The sequence below is a fragment of the Nicotiana tabacum genome, chromosome 10, assembly GCF_000715075.1.
Source record: "Nicotiana tabacum cultivar K326 chromosome 10, ASM71507v2, whole genome shotgun sequence".
NCBI classification, from domain to species: Eukaryota; Viridiplantae; Streptophyta; class Magnoliopsida; order Solanales; family Solanaceae; genus Nicotiana; species Nicotiana tabacum.
The window spans coordinates 132,750,187-132,765,133 of NC_134089.1; the positions used below are offsets into that span (position 1 = coordinate 132,750,187).

Sequence of the window (14,947 nt, forward strand, 5' to 3'; positions counted from 1 at the left end):
CTAGAAACTCTACGTATAACGTGTTTCAATTCCATTTTTCACTATGTATTCTCTTTTTCCCGAGAAAGATGATTGTTTAATAATAATAGTAACAGAAAATCTGAGAAAAAAAAAGCGAAAAAAAAAAACTCTGTACCTCCAAAGGACTCTCTTTACATGATATATCCTAATTATGAAAATTACATATAGAGTCCTACAACTAATTATGGCGTCAATCAGGCCCTCGGCCTATAATAAACATGTTGCGGCGTGTAGCCCGATCCCATATAATATCCTCACAAATTAGGCCCTCAGCCTCACACAGTCATAAACCTCACAAGCCATCCGGGCAGTTCAGTAAAATCAGGGAATATCAGCCCAAAATAATATTTATGTGCATCAAAACAGAGTAATATAACTGAATTATGCAGTAAACAGGAGAAATCGTGACTGAGTATGGATTTCAAATTAAAACAGTGAGGGGATAGTAAGAAAATGCCCCTGAGGGTCCAAACAATACTGGCACGAGGCCCAAACATGGCATTCAGCCTAAGTTATAAGGATTCTTTCTAAACACATAGATATCATATAGTTTTCAACAAAATACGCAACTCTACAGTTGCTACGGAACGGACTAAGTCACAATCTCCAATGGTGCACGCTCACACGCCTGTCACCTAGTATGTGCGTCACCTCAAAAGAGTAAAATGATACGAAATCCGGGGTTTCATACCCTCAGGACTAGATTTACAATCGTTACTTACCTCAAATCGAACAAAACTCTAACCCGCGATGCTCTTGCCTCTCTGACTTGACCTCCAAACACTACAAGAAATGAGATTTTCAGTGGCAGTATTCAGTGGCGACTAAATTTGTTGCCACAAAAATAAGGGATTTGGAGGCGACTCTCCAAAGTCGCCACAGAAAATATATACATTTTGTGACAACTTATTTGTCTCTACAAAATATACATTTTTAATAGCGACTTTACATAGGTCGCAACAAATATGTGCCACAAAAGGCTTTAAAAAAATTCCCGCTTAAGAAAAATTTGGCTCCAAAAGTTTTTGTGGTGATTTATATTGTGTGCCTCTAAAAGGTCTATTGTGGCAACTTAGTCTCCACTAATACATTTATTTTATTAAAAAAAAGGAAAAGACTCCAAAAAAGGACAAAAAGTAAAATGAACAAAAAAGTACATCTTCCCTACGTTTCAGAGACTCAAAGGTCCTTAAGAAGTTAACAACGATTTCTTCCAAGATTTTCATTTGCGTCGAAGAACCCATGTCCTAGGCCTGTTTCTCATTCTACTTTCTCACCAAATTGGGTTAGTTTCTCTTTCTATTTCCTAAAATTTTGTGATATTTTGTGGGTTTATTGATTTTTTTCTCTGTTTATTTTTTGATCTATCTCTATATATATGAATGGTTAATCTTGGGTATTTGAGTCCGTATTTATTACCCAGTTTGGCTGTGTTCAAAGTTGAATGTTTCGACTTTTCCGGTGACAAAAGCTTCTACGGCTGAAGCTATAAGGTAAAAGCTTATATTGCTTATCTCACTTCTATGTTTTCCTTTTTTCTTTATTTGATTTCTCTGTTTTTGCTACTGCTAGGTTGTGTAGATTTTTTTATTTTTTTTTATCATTGAATTTTGAATATTATTAATAAGTTAAAATTAAGCTAATAAAAGTAGTTTTGTGTAATTAAATTTCTGTGTAAAGCTTTTAATAGGTAGTATCTTTTATTTTTTTGTATGTAACTATTGGAATTTTTATTTTGTAAAGCAACTACCTAATTAATAGTAGCAATTACTGTTCCTTATACGAGATGTGGGTTGAGAGTCTTTGCATAGTCATATGTGGGAACTGAAATTCTTTGTTACTGGATGTATTTTTGCTAGTATTTGTACTCGGCCAGAATTGCATAGTTCAAGACATGCCTACATTACTTTGTTTGTTCTGATTATTGATCACATTACAATTTTTACTTATTAATTGGTTGGATTTTTTATTGTAGAAAATAAAGATAGATAAAAGTTGGTTAAATATTAAGAATAGTTGTGACATAAGGTATATTGAAGGGATAGACAACTTTCTTGATTGGGCATACAGTCAATCATATGTGAGTATCGTGATTCGTTGTCCTTGTAAAGGATGTAGAAATACCGTGTTCAAGGCAAGAATCCAAGTAAAAAGAGACTTGTTGGGTAAGGGATTTTGGGAGAGTTACAAAGTATGGGACTTGCATGGAGAAGTATTAGCAAGAGTTGAAAATTCTAATGCTGCAAACAATGATGAAGTAGACGATGAAAATTTTGAATAGGATAATATTCCTGAAATGATTTATGATGCTTTTGGGTATACAAACATGGAGGATATGAATAGTCTTCCAAGGGACAATGAAGAGCCAAATGTGCATGCAAGAAAGTTCTATAAGTTATTGGAAGATGCTGAAATTGAGATTTATCCTGGATGTAAGAAAGTGTTGAAGTTGTCTTTTGTAGTCAGACTACTTCACTTAAAGTGTCTTAATCATTGGAGCAATAAATCTGCCAATGCATTGTTGAGCTTCTTTAAAGAAGGATCATTTGTACAAAATTATTTCTATGAAGTGAAGAAAGTACTTCAAGACTTAGGCCTGGGGTATAAGAAAATTGACGCATGTGAGAACGATTGTCGACACCCCCTTTTTCTAAGAGTCGAAATCGGGTATACGACATTGGGAGGACAACTCTATTCCCTTTCGAGAATTGGGTCTTAGAAGTTGAAGAGTCGCCACCTAATGATTATAGTGCATTAGGACACTTTTAAGAAAGGTTTGAGTTGGAAAACTAGAGTTCGGGTAAGGGCTAGAAATTATCTCGAGGGGAAGGTGTTAGGCAACCCTCAAGATCCACTAGTGTGGTCCCGGCCATGTTACAATTGTGACTTTACAAGTAAACAATCAAGGCTCAAATAAGGACTCACATATAACATTGCAATTAGGTTGAAAACTTTTGAAGGCAAGTAGAGAGGGCAGAAATTTATGAAAAAGGATTTGAATAATTTTACAAGAAAAGATGAAAGAAAATAAAGGGAAGGGGGTCCTATGTTTATGTTAATATGGATCACTTCAATGCAATATCCAGCAATCACTCCTCAGAAGAGAGGTCGCACGTGATATTAGCGCACCGGTCATCATATCCATATTTTACCCTTCCCACCCCGTTAAGGTATTAAAGTGCGGAATGGTACCGTTACTTATTGCATGCTATTACCCGCCCCAATCCTATCAGTCTCGGAGGCATTGAAACTACTAATCCTAAAGGGGAGGGAGTTGGGGCTTTTCAGAGTTAAAAGGGTAAAAGTCTAAGGCGACAAAAAAAAACACATAAGCAGTTAGGGGAAAACAAATAGCATTGTTTAGCATGTCTTGCATGTACTGATTAGGTCTGAATTAAACTTAGAAAAAAATGCATGAGGCAGACTGATTTATTACATATTTCAGATAAGAAATCCGAATCAGACCTGCCTGCTGGTTGGAATTATCAAAGACTGATGCAATTATGGTTTTACCCTAAAGCTTGCCTAGGTGAAACCTATAGGCATGATATCTAACAATGCAGGAGAGAAATATACTAACTTTACAGATGGAGACTTACTAATTGCAGGAACATGAGTTCTGCAGATGTTCAAGCATTGCTATTTACCGATTTTAGACTTATAAGCGAGTTGAACGATTCTGATTTAGTTGATAGCTCCTATAGGCATGCTTTCTAGGCATTATTGATTTTAAACGTTTATAGAAGTGCAGAAGTCCTATAGACATGGTATCTAAATTATATGCACGTTTGCCTAATGATAGATGCATATGCAGAATTCAGGAAGCTCTATAGATATGTCCTCTATATGATAGGCAGATATGTAGAAACCCTAAAGCATGGTCTCTATATGAGATGCAGAAGATATAGACATGATATCTATGTATGAAATGCAGAGAACTTAAAACAGGATTTCCGAAATGCAGAACTTGCCATGATTTGCAGAAATAAAGACCTAATGAGCATGATATCTACCCTTATGCATACATGAGTGACCCTCTCCTTTTTCACTAAAACCCCATAAGTTATTACAAATTATTACAACCCAAAATGAATAAAGAAAAGTAAAATAAAGTTACATCTGATAGCTAAAAATCCCAACCAAGGAGAGTCTGATTCAGACTTCTGTCTGAAGCATGAAGTAAACCAACTCCAAAGATCAAATTCCAAAGCCTTTCTCTGATTTGGGATGTGTCAAAGTTCCCAAGAGCCTCAAAGGGACTCAGGGCAGTGCTTACACCCCAAATATATTGCGGAATTAGATTATAGTGCACTCAAACTAGGAAGTGCGTCTCCTAGGAATGAACTTAAATGAACAAAGCTAGGAAGTGCGTCTCCTAAAAAGTATAATCTGAAAGACCCCTACTAGAAAGTGCGTTTCCTAACGGGTAAAACTTCAATGACTCCAACTAGGACGTGCATCTCCTAGGGATGAATTTAAATGACCAAAACTAGGAAGTGCGTCTCCTGGGGGTGGAATCTCAATTTAAGAAGTGCATCTCCTAAAACAAAAGTATAACCTGAAAGACTTAGACTAGGAAGTGCGTCTCCTAGGGGTGATGTGTGATCTTCTCAATAGCCTTTGTGTAATCAGAATTGGGGCATTACACCTGAAAAATTCAAGCTTTGATATGAACATAGCCTTTATCCCTGTTTCAGACAAAGAAAAACTTGTGAGTTTAAAACATGGTGGTTAGTTTGTGGCCTTGATTACAAGGGCGATTTCTCTTGCACTTGTCACGATCAACTTGGACTTCAACTTGGAAGATAGTGCTTATTATCGGTCGACCGCTTTTCTGGACAACCCTTATCACTAAAAATATTCCTGATTCATTCAAGTCCAATACCTTATGCCCGATGCATTGCACTCGTATTCTAACATTTACCAAATCTTTGCATCTTACATCAATCCCAAAGAACATCTATTACCACTAACTCAGTGCACATACTATTCTCCTGTATCGTATGCCAATTTGATGTGCTTGCTAGACTCGACTTTGTGTGATTAAAAAGCTGGTAGCAGATTTTAAAGTCATTTCTCACTTGTTTAGACAAAAACAGACTCAAAAGGGATTCAAACAAAATAAGAGGAACAAAATAAGAAGAAAAACGAGAAGAGATGGTATCTAACAAGAAGAAAAAATTCCCTAGGAAAAAGAATAAATTTTCTTATTTGAAGGACATCTCCACTGACCATTGTGAGCACGTGATTTTTGCCTCACGAAAACTACTCCCAAATAAATCAAAAATAAAACTAATTTCTTTTAGTGTGCAATTTTAGAATTTGTGTTGCGTTTATTAATTGTTTGTGTTTTGTCCGTAAAATATTTGCTTTGTTATAATTAAACAAAATTAAAATAAAAATACATGTTTCTAGGATTTAAGTATGCATTTAATTAAGTTAATTTAAATAAAATCACAAAAATATGCATTTGTTCTATTTTTTTTATGTTCCACTGTGTGATTAATGTTGTCTATGTGTTAATAGTTGTTAAAAAGGTAATTAATATCTTTGTAAGGGTAATTTTGTTTTTATAATTTTAATTAAGATTTTATTAATTAATAATGAAATTAGAAAAAAAAAATTAAAAAAAAAATACAAGTTGTACAAAATCGGACCTGGATTAAAATCCAGGCCCAAAACATTTTAAACCCCCCCATAGCCCAATACCAACAACCCCATGTCCGGTCCAAATCAAACAAACCGAAACGACGACGTTTCATCACCCTTCATCAAGGGCCGTTGGATTCAATTCATCCAACGGCTGAGATCTCATCACCCTAACCCGTGATCATTACCCGACCCACTGCCCCGGTTCAACCCGTCCCCCAACTTAAACCAAACGACATCGTTTGGTTAAGTGAATAGATCCTAGCCATCCATTCTACTTGATCCAACGGACGATACCAATCCACCCCACCCCTATATAAATCCCAAGCCTTACCCCGACCCCTAACTGAACACCCCCTCCTACACTGTTCATCATCGTCCCCCAAACACCCACTCCTAACCCTAGCCGCCCATATTCCCCACCGCCTGAAACCCGGCTGCATCAACGCCGCCGGTCACCACCTTGACACCCCAGAACCCTCTGAACGTCCCCTACACGAATATGACCTTAGATTCCTTCGAATCAGGCCCCAACCCTTCGAATCTTAAATCGAAGGTTGGCCTGAAAACCTGATCTAAACCAATCAGCCCCAAATTAACACCATGGCTTCCCCTAACAACCCTTGTTATGGATCTGAAGTTAGTTTGGTTCGAATCAGTTCTGAACTTCTCGAATCTTCTTTTGAAGATTCGGACCAAACAAGAACAAACTCAGATCCATTTCAAACTAACACCAAATGACCCCTAGGCTACCCTCACCCTTGTATCATGTTTGGTTCCCTTCGAATCTGCCCGGAAATGTTCGGATTTAAGATTTAAGAACCTGAAACCCTAAAAATTTCCAATCTTGGAATTTTTCCAATTCGAGTAAAGGGTTGAGGTCTAAGAGACTTTAATCGAGGTATTCTCAACTGAGAATACTTCGAATAAAGTCTGTTTGATTTCAAACAAAGTCCGAATCCAAATTTGAGTTCGAGTCCGTATGAAGTTTGAAGATTCAAAGGTATTTTTTCTATTATTTTGTGTATTCTACGTGTATTGTTGTCTGTGTCAATAGCTTTTTAATTTTTCATATTTATTTGATTAATTCTGTCATCTTTGTCTCATGCCCGTATATATGGTCAAATATGAAATTATTTCTGTTGGTTGTGACTATTTATAATGTAAGCAATCGACTCGATTTAGTTCGTCGATTAGTTATATTATGAATTCTCATTCATAATAATACTGATTGAAACAACCTGTTTTCTATTATTATGTACTGTTTGTTGACAGATATTGTAGATAATCATTTTTAACTAATACTCGTCAATTAAATCATCCTGGTTTATATGAATCTGTCAAAATAAGTGTTGTATATATGTTATTGTCTGAACATTAAAGTTTCAGGGCATTGTCAGTATTGACAATGATCCTGTATGTGTTTAATTTTAGTTCAATGTTAAATCCAGTCTGAATTGTTATGATAATTTCAGTAATATGTTGTTATGATGTTAGTTCTGAATTCCGTGTAATATTGCTGTAATGTCCAGTTTGAATTCAAGTTTACAAAAGTTGGTCAAATACAATTGTGTTAGGAGGTTAATAGGATTGGTTTTAGCTGTAAATCAGAAAGATAGTTAAGTTTATACAGATTTTAGAATCTGTTTTGCAGTAGGTTATGATTTTTCAGTAATTACAGTAGGTCAGGGGCATTTCTGGGAATGAAACAGTAAAAACAGGGTGTTAATGCTAGTGTATTATAATGTAATGTTAGTGGCTATAGTTTAAGATACTAATGGGAAACAAGGGATAATGGGGCTGCTGAAAATCATGTTAGGATCATATAAAGTATTAAAAAGTAGTTTTTAATGGAAACTTTCTAATTTTTAAAGGGATAAAGGGTCCATCCAGCACTAAAAGGGTGCAACCAGCCCTGTATAAATACAGGAGCTGGACAGACAGTTAAGGAGAGTTTCCGGAGAGAGGGAAATCAGCTTTTCATAATAGAGGGCAGTCAGTTTTTTAAGATCAGTTTTAGGAGAGTTGGAGAGACTTGAAGAGATTTTAAGAGAAGAAATCAGATTTGAAAAGGGAAATTTACTCAGATTTTAAGGACTGAGATTTTTTTTTAAGAAAAGGAAAGAGAGGAAGAGAACAGAAAAAGAAATAGAAAAGAGAACATTCACACACACACACACAATCTGAAACAGATACAAAAGCAGAAACAGAAAAATCAGAAATAGGAATTTGAAACAGATAGAGGAAAGAAACTGAAATCTGAAAAATGTTATTTTTCTAGAATCTGTCCGTTGTTTGCTTGTGAATTTTGTTCGGTTCAAATCTGAAATTTTTCTCAAGTTTCTGTCACTATTTATCTGGGTTCCTCGGGTCTTATTATTGCTCAAATCTGTGGAAAAACTGGTATTCTGCTGATTTTGTTACTGCTGCTACTGCTGAAATTTTCTCCTTCTGCCTTTGTTTTCCAGGTACATGTCTTTTAAAATCATGTGGTGAAAAGCTCCAACATAATGAATAGATGAAGTTTGAGAATTATAATTTTGTCTTCCACGTGTTTAAATTCAGTAGTTCAAACTTCTGTTTTGTTTCGTGTAGGTTAATATGACAATATGCTTGATACAATAACTATTAGCTAATTATTTCCTTTTGAAGTTTTGTATAAATATTGTAACAAAGTTATTTATTTCGAATTTTCATTCAGTATAAGTTGTATTTGAATCATCAAAATAGGGAACATGGCAGAAAACTGGCCATTAATCGCATCTCTTAAAATTGCTAGTATAGACTAGTATGGAAATTTCAAGATAACAGCATTACTAGTCTATGTTGTTAAACATCTGATTTTTAAGGCTAAGATAGTATTGATTGTGTCTTGTTCATATTTAGCATAATAATGTTCATGTTCATAATCAATAGCCGAAAGATGCATCGATAAAATCTGTTATATTCACGATATTGGCATATGGTGAATGGTGTAGGGGTATATTCATGTTATATGTGATATCGTCTTCTTAAGTCAACGATTTTTTTTTATGTCGGCCAAATAACTCGTATAGGTTGAGAATAAAAATTGGGTTGATTAAGTATATTTCGAATTCAATCAATAGCAATTAATCAAAAATAATTAGGCCTATCAAATTAAGAACAAGCAATGTAGAAAGAGATTAGATTTATAATGTATAACAAGTTTAAGAGTGTAAATAGTAGCATTCGTTGCAAAAAGAATATTGAGAACTCTTCAAAAAATATCATTTCCTTTCAAGAATTGAATTTTTTTTTAGTTTCATAGGTTATTCACATTTTAGTATACATATGTTGTATTTACTAAAAATAGTGTTAATCATATGTTTATTCTTTTCTTTAAATTTGAATAGTTTGGAGAAATGTAATTCATACGCGAATTTATAATCAATGGGCGACAATCAATAAATTGTGAATTTATTTTAAGAATTAAGAGTATCTTAAATGAAGATTTCTCATAATATAATAAACAATTTATGGAAAAATCCCTAATATCATTGCAAATATTTTGCGCAATTAGGGATACGTTCGCGTACCTTGATTATATTTTTTAAAAAAAAAAAAGCAAAATTCGGATTATGCGTACGCGCAATTTCGAGCGAATATTTAATAAAAGGATTTTTCCAAAGGCATTAAATTAATTTCATAAAAATCCGCGATGTGCGGTTCAATATTTAAGAAAAACAAATATTCTTGATTCAACACAATTTCGAAAAAATGATTGCTTAATATATTATCAAAAGTTATTGTGTACACGTACGCGTGACACAATTCCGCATTTCTAAATTTATAACACGAATATACGTACGCGTAATTCGATTCAAAGAAGGGTCCTTAATCGCAATAAGTAAAAGCGGTAGAAAAATCACGTAACAAAAAGTATTTAATAAAAATCAAGATAATTAAGCCAATAATAAAAACAGTTAAGCGACCGTGCTAGAACCACGGAATTCGGAAATGCCTAACACCTTCTTCCGGATTAACAGAATTCCTTACTCAGGATTTCTGGTTCGCAGAATAATAAACAGAGTCATATTCTCCTCGATTCAGGGATTATAATTGGTGACTTGGGACGCCTTAAAATTCCCAGGTGGCGACTCTGAAACAAATAAACAAATCCCGTTTCGACTGTCCTTTAATTGGAGAAAACTCCCCACGCGCCCCGCGGGCGCGGTAAAAAGGAGGTGCGACAACCATGACATGCATTTTGGATTAAGCGGACTGATCTGTCAAGCGAGTCCAATCTTCAACATTTGTTATGCCTCTAATTTGTGAAACTGGGCTTCAGCGCTCCAATTGTCCTATTTGATCCACAATCTTCAGTCCACTTGTAGTGCCCTGAAGGGTTTTCACCATCAAGTCTCTCTCATTTTGCTCTTTTTCTCAACTCACCGTTGCCTTACGGTGCAGACTCTCTTATTTTATCATTTCTCTCTTTGTGCTGAGAACAAGGTATTACCCATGATACAAGAAGATCATACTTTTACCACACCTTTTATTTGGCATCCTCAAAAATTGGTCGGAAGGTCTTTCTTTGGACCATAATGCAGGCTTTTGGACAGGGTTGGAAAGAAAGGGTGGCATGAAGGCTCAAAATAATTTAAGATGAAAAGGTTCAAAATTACAACTTTTGGAATAAGATATTTTGGCTAAAATTAAAACACTTGCCCCAGTTTCTTGGAGACTAGGGAATTTTTTTTGGATTTTTGCTTTGATGTGACCGAACTTTAGAGTAAGGCTATCTATGTATCCTTAAAAGGAATCAGGTCGAACTTAGTTCCAACACAAAGTTGGTTTTTTTATTGTTTTTCTTTTCCTTTTCTTTCTTTTCCTTTTTTTTCATTTCTCCCTTTTTTTGTTTTCTTCTTTTTTTTCTTTTCTTTTTCTTTTTCTTCTTTTTCTCTTTTTCATTTATTTTCTAGTTCTTAAATCTACTTCTGATTCCAAAAAAGGGATATGAAACAAAATAAATTAGGGCTCAAGAGGAGTAGCAAAAGATAAAAGTATTTGGGTAGTAGAATAAAATGCATTTGTCATACCAAACTTTAAAAATGCCAAGTACAAACATGCAATTGAAGATAAGCAAAGAAATTGTACATAGTATCTATTGATGGCATCAACACAAACAAAAGTGCCAATGGACAATACCTTTGTCCCGATGAATGACCCTTGCCAGTTCGAAGCAGACTTGACTCAACCTTATCTCGATGTGGAAGAATGCATTTCAGCACTCACTGATCTACCTCAAACTACTTGAGAGACATTCCTTTGTTGTATGTTGTCATTAACCTCTTGATTTTCCAGACTAACTGCCTCAGTTTCACTCAATTCAAGCTTCAGGTTATCTCAGAATGCGTGAATTTTTACTTGTTTCCTCAAATGCATCTTTTTATCATATTCAAAGTTGTGCCACTGCTTCATGATTAGACTAACTTTCAAGACCAGGATGAGAATTATGCATACATGTCATGTCACTAGAGTTAGCATGAAAAGAACTATAAAAGGAAAAGTGAGCTAAACAAAAACTGACTAGAACTAACAGAAAATAGGAGATTGCATTAGAGAGATGGTGAAAAGAGTTTGAACAAAACAAGCAAAATGGACATGGGTTACAACCTTGGAACAATCCTAGATAACAGTAGACGAGTTACTACTACTAAACGAACTAGGCAAAATAAGAAAGGAAGAAGAAGAAGAAGAAGAAGAAGAAGAAGAAGAAGAAGAAGAAGAAGAAGAAGAAGAAGAAGAAGAAGAAGAAGAAGAAGAAGAAGAAGAAGAAGAAGGGTTTGAGCCACAAGATAATATCCGGATTACAACCCTGAAATAACCCAGACAACAGGAATAACAACAAAATAAACCACCAAAACTCCTCCCTGGCTAGCCAAGAAAGGAGTGTCTTTCCAATTACCAAGCGCGAATCTTAGCCACTGGATTGCACATCAAAATTACTGGGACCTTCACCAATTTCAATATCATTAACTTCAGCCAGCAAGTTCCAAGAGGATTTTCATACTCCCTATCACCACACATCCTCCCCATAAAGTGTGCATCATCATGTGCAGGTAAATGATTCTGCTCAATGTTCTGGGTGTCACTGTCCTGGATCACAATTATCCCTTGTTGAATCATTCTTTATATTTCCCTTTTCAAAGCACGACAATCTTCAAAGCTATGCCCTTGGACATTAGAGTCGTACATGCACTATACATTAGGATCAAAACCTTTTGCATATGGGTCCAGAGTATATCCAAGGAGCGGCTCAATCAGGCAAGACTGTTTTAACATGTTAAACAAGCTTGTGTAGGATTCTCCAATTGGCGAGAATTTATTTCTCTGCATGTGTTACCCTCCATGCCCCTATTTTCTAGGGTTATTGGGTGCTCGGTAATGTTGTGAAGGTGAACGAGTATTTTGTGGTACTGGTGCTTGCCATAAGGAGTGACCTAGTGGTTGAACAAATGACTGGACGTTGTTTAGAGGATAATACTAAGGTGGATTATGTGAAGCTCGGGGATAGGTTTGGGGTTGGGGTCGGGGTTGAGGCTGAGTATATCGGTGAGGCGGACCCGTTTGGCCATGTCGTGATCCTGAGACAACCATAGCAATATCATCATGTTCCTTCTGACCCAACAAGCTTCATGTGTCGTTCTGAATTGCTTGTGTTATGGCTTTTAAAACAGAATAGCTCATGATCTTGCTTGACTTCAGCCCATCTTCTACCCTTTCTCCCATTTTTACCACATCATTAAAAGGCTTGCCCACAGCAAAGATCAAATTCCCAAAGTAAGTAGGCTCTTGAGCTTAAAGAAAGTGCTCAACCATCTCAGATTGTTCCATCGGGGGATTGACTCGGGCAGCTTGCTCTCTCCATCTGAGCCCGTATTCCCTGAAGCTTTCATTAGCCTCTTTTCTATCTTGGTGAGGGACATGCAATCCGAGACAATTTCTATATTATACTGAAAGTGCCGGGCAAAGGCCTGGGCCATATCGTCCCATGTGTACCAATTGCTAGCGTCTTGGCGGGTGTACCACTCCAGAGCTGCCCCACTCAGACTCTGACTAAAATACGCCACCAATAATTTTTCCTTCCCATCGGCCTCTCTCATCTTACTGCAGTAAACTCTCAAATGGGCCACGGGATCTCCATGTTTGTCATACAAATCAAACTTTGGCATCTTAAACCCAGTAGGCAGTTGGACGTCAGGAAACAAGTACAAGTGTTTGTAAGACACGCTCACCTGGCTCCTTATCCCTTGAATGTTTCGTAAAGACTGCCCTAAGATTTTCACCTTTCTGGATATCTCATCTTGCTCCACTGTTTTAGCAGGCTTTTTAGTTTCACCGGGAGGCTCAAAATAAGGAGCGTAAGAGTATGGATCTAAGACCTTAAAAGTTGGTTCTAGAGCATAGTGTTGGGCATCGGGGACTTTGAACACAGTCTCATTTGAGGATCAAGGAAGAATAGTTGGTGGAGTAGCTACAAAAGCATGAGTGGTCAAAGGAGCGGGATATGAGGTGGTCTTGGGGGTAGAGTGAAAAGGTTGTGGGGAGATATCAACAGCAGTGTGAATCTGGGTTTGTGACAGTGGTGGAATGGTGACGAGGCTTTCAGTGTAGTTAGTGGAAAATAATGGTGGAAGACGCCCACTAATCCAGGCTTGGTATATTTTGGCCATCTGTCCTTTCAACCTTAGGACCTATTCTTTCAACTCAAATTCTGATTTAACAATCTCCTTAGACGAATCAACAACACTTGTGTCCAAGTCTTTGTTATCCATGGATACCTTTCTTTTTGACCTTGTGTTGTATGGACGACTCGCTAGAATGCCACAAACAAACCACCTTCTGTTATGATAACAATGAAAGTACCAAAGAGGAGCAAAACAAAGCCAATGTGTTAGCGTTAGGGCATTTATCAGATAAAAATATCACATTGCGTGCGATGCACCTAGCAACAATTAACGGTTCTAGAATGACTTCGAGGTCACAAGGTCATTTGGCATCATCCCAATTTTGTTCATTTCAATCTTCTCTTTTCTTTCTTTTCTAGCACTTCTTGGCTTATTCAATTTCCTTCCTCTTTTTTTTTTTCTTCTTATTATCACTCTTTTCTTTCCTCTCATTTCTCACATCCCATAACTTCATTCTATTTTTTTCCTTTTTTTTTCTTTGTTTTAATAATGATTCGATCGAACCCTATGTAGGTTGCCTACGTATCATGTTCCACATGAATTAGACTAAGCGTAATTCTGGAAAAGTAATGGACAAAATAAACTAAAAAAAATAAAAATCTTTTTGGATTTTTTCATTTATAATTTTTTTTGTTTTGTTTTCAAATATAAATGGGAAGTGCAATGACAAAAGACTTGACAAACTCTTACACCACCTAAAAGACTCAAAACTACTAGACAAGACAAGAAAGTAAAAGAAAATATGAAAATAGACTCAAAATATAAAAAATCTCTTCAAACAAGCTCCAAAATGCGATGGTCTCGGGTTATCTGTCATACTCGAGCTCTGCTACACTGGTCCATACCTGAATGAGAAAAATAAGACCAAATATAGTTGGTGATTCGAGACACTATGCAACACCACAACACCTCCTATTGGACACATGCAAGATACGATTGGGCTATTTTTGAAAACTAACGTATGTGGCCAAGTGTGGCTATTAGCGCAAACTCAACAAAGGTGACCTCAAACACATGGAAATACCTCACTAAGGCTTGTATGGATTCAAACTCCCACTAATCACGGCCCAAAATTAATATGCAAATATAACCCATTTTTGCAAAAATAGCCGATATGGCCAGAAATTGCTAAAGATGCAAACTCCAAAAGGACGAACCTTAATGTAGTGGGACACTTAGTTGTGAACTCGGGATTCTGAGACATGGGTCAATGAACTGCTTTCGCGAAAATGACCCTATTTTGAAAGAATGGTCGATGTGGCCAAAAGTGGCTAGACATGCAAATTCAACAGGAATGGACCTTAAAATTGAGAGGAAACCTTGTTGTGGACTTAGGGTTCTAAGACATGGGATAACAAACTGCTTTGATAAAATAGCCCTATTTTGCAAAAACGGCTGACGTGGCCAAATGTGACTAAACCTGTAAGATTTGGCTACGACCCCCGAAGACAAGATCCTAAGACTCACTAGGAAGACCGGACCCTATGTGGGTTGCCTACGTATCTCACCTCGAAAGACTAGAATCAGGTATGCGTAGTTCGGGAAGATTGGATACGGAAGAAAAT

The 14,947-nt window shown here is 36.4% G+C and overlaps 1 long non-coding RNA gene across 1 annotated transcript; it reads left to right on the plus strand.

The window, feature by feature from the left end:
• The first annotated feature begins 1,107 nt into the window (after positions 1-1,107).
• On the plus strand, positions 1,108-8,379 carry LOC142164770 (uncharacterized). Its single transcript, XR_012695751.1, has 2 exons — positions 1,108-1,514; positions 8,139-8,379. It is a non-coding gene; the product is annotated as an uncharacterized LOC142164770 (long non-coding RNA).
• The last annotated feature ends 6,568 nt before the right edge of the window (positions 8,380-14,947 follow it).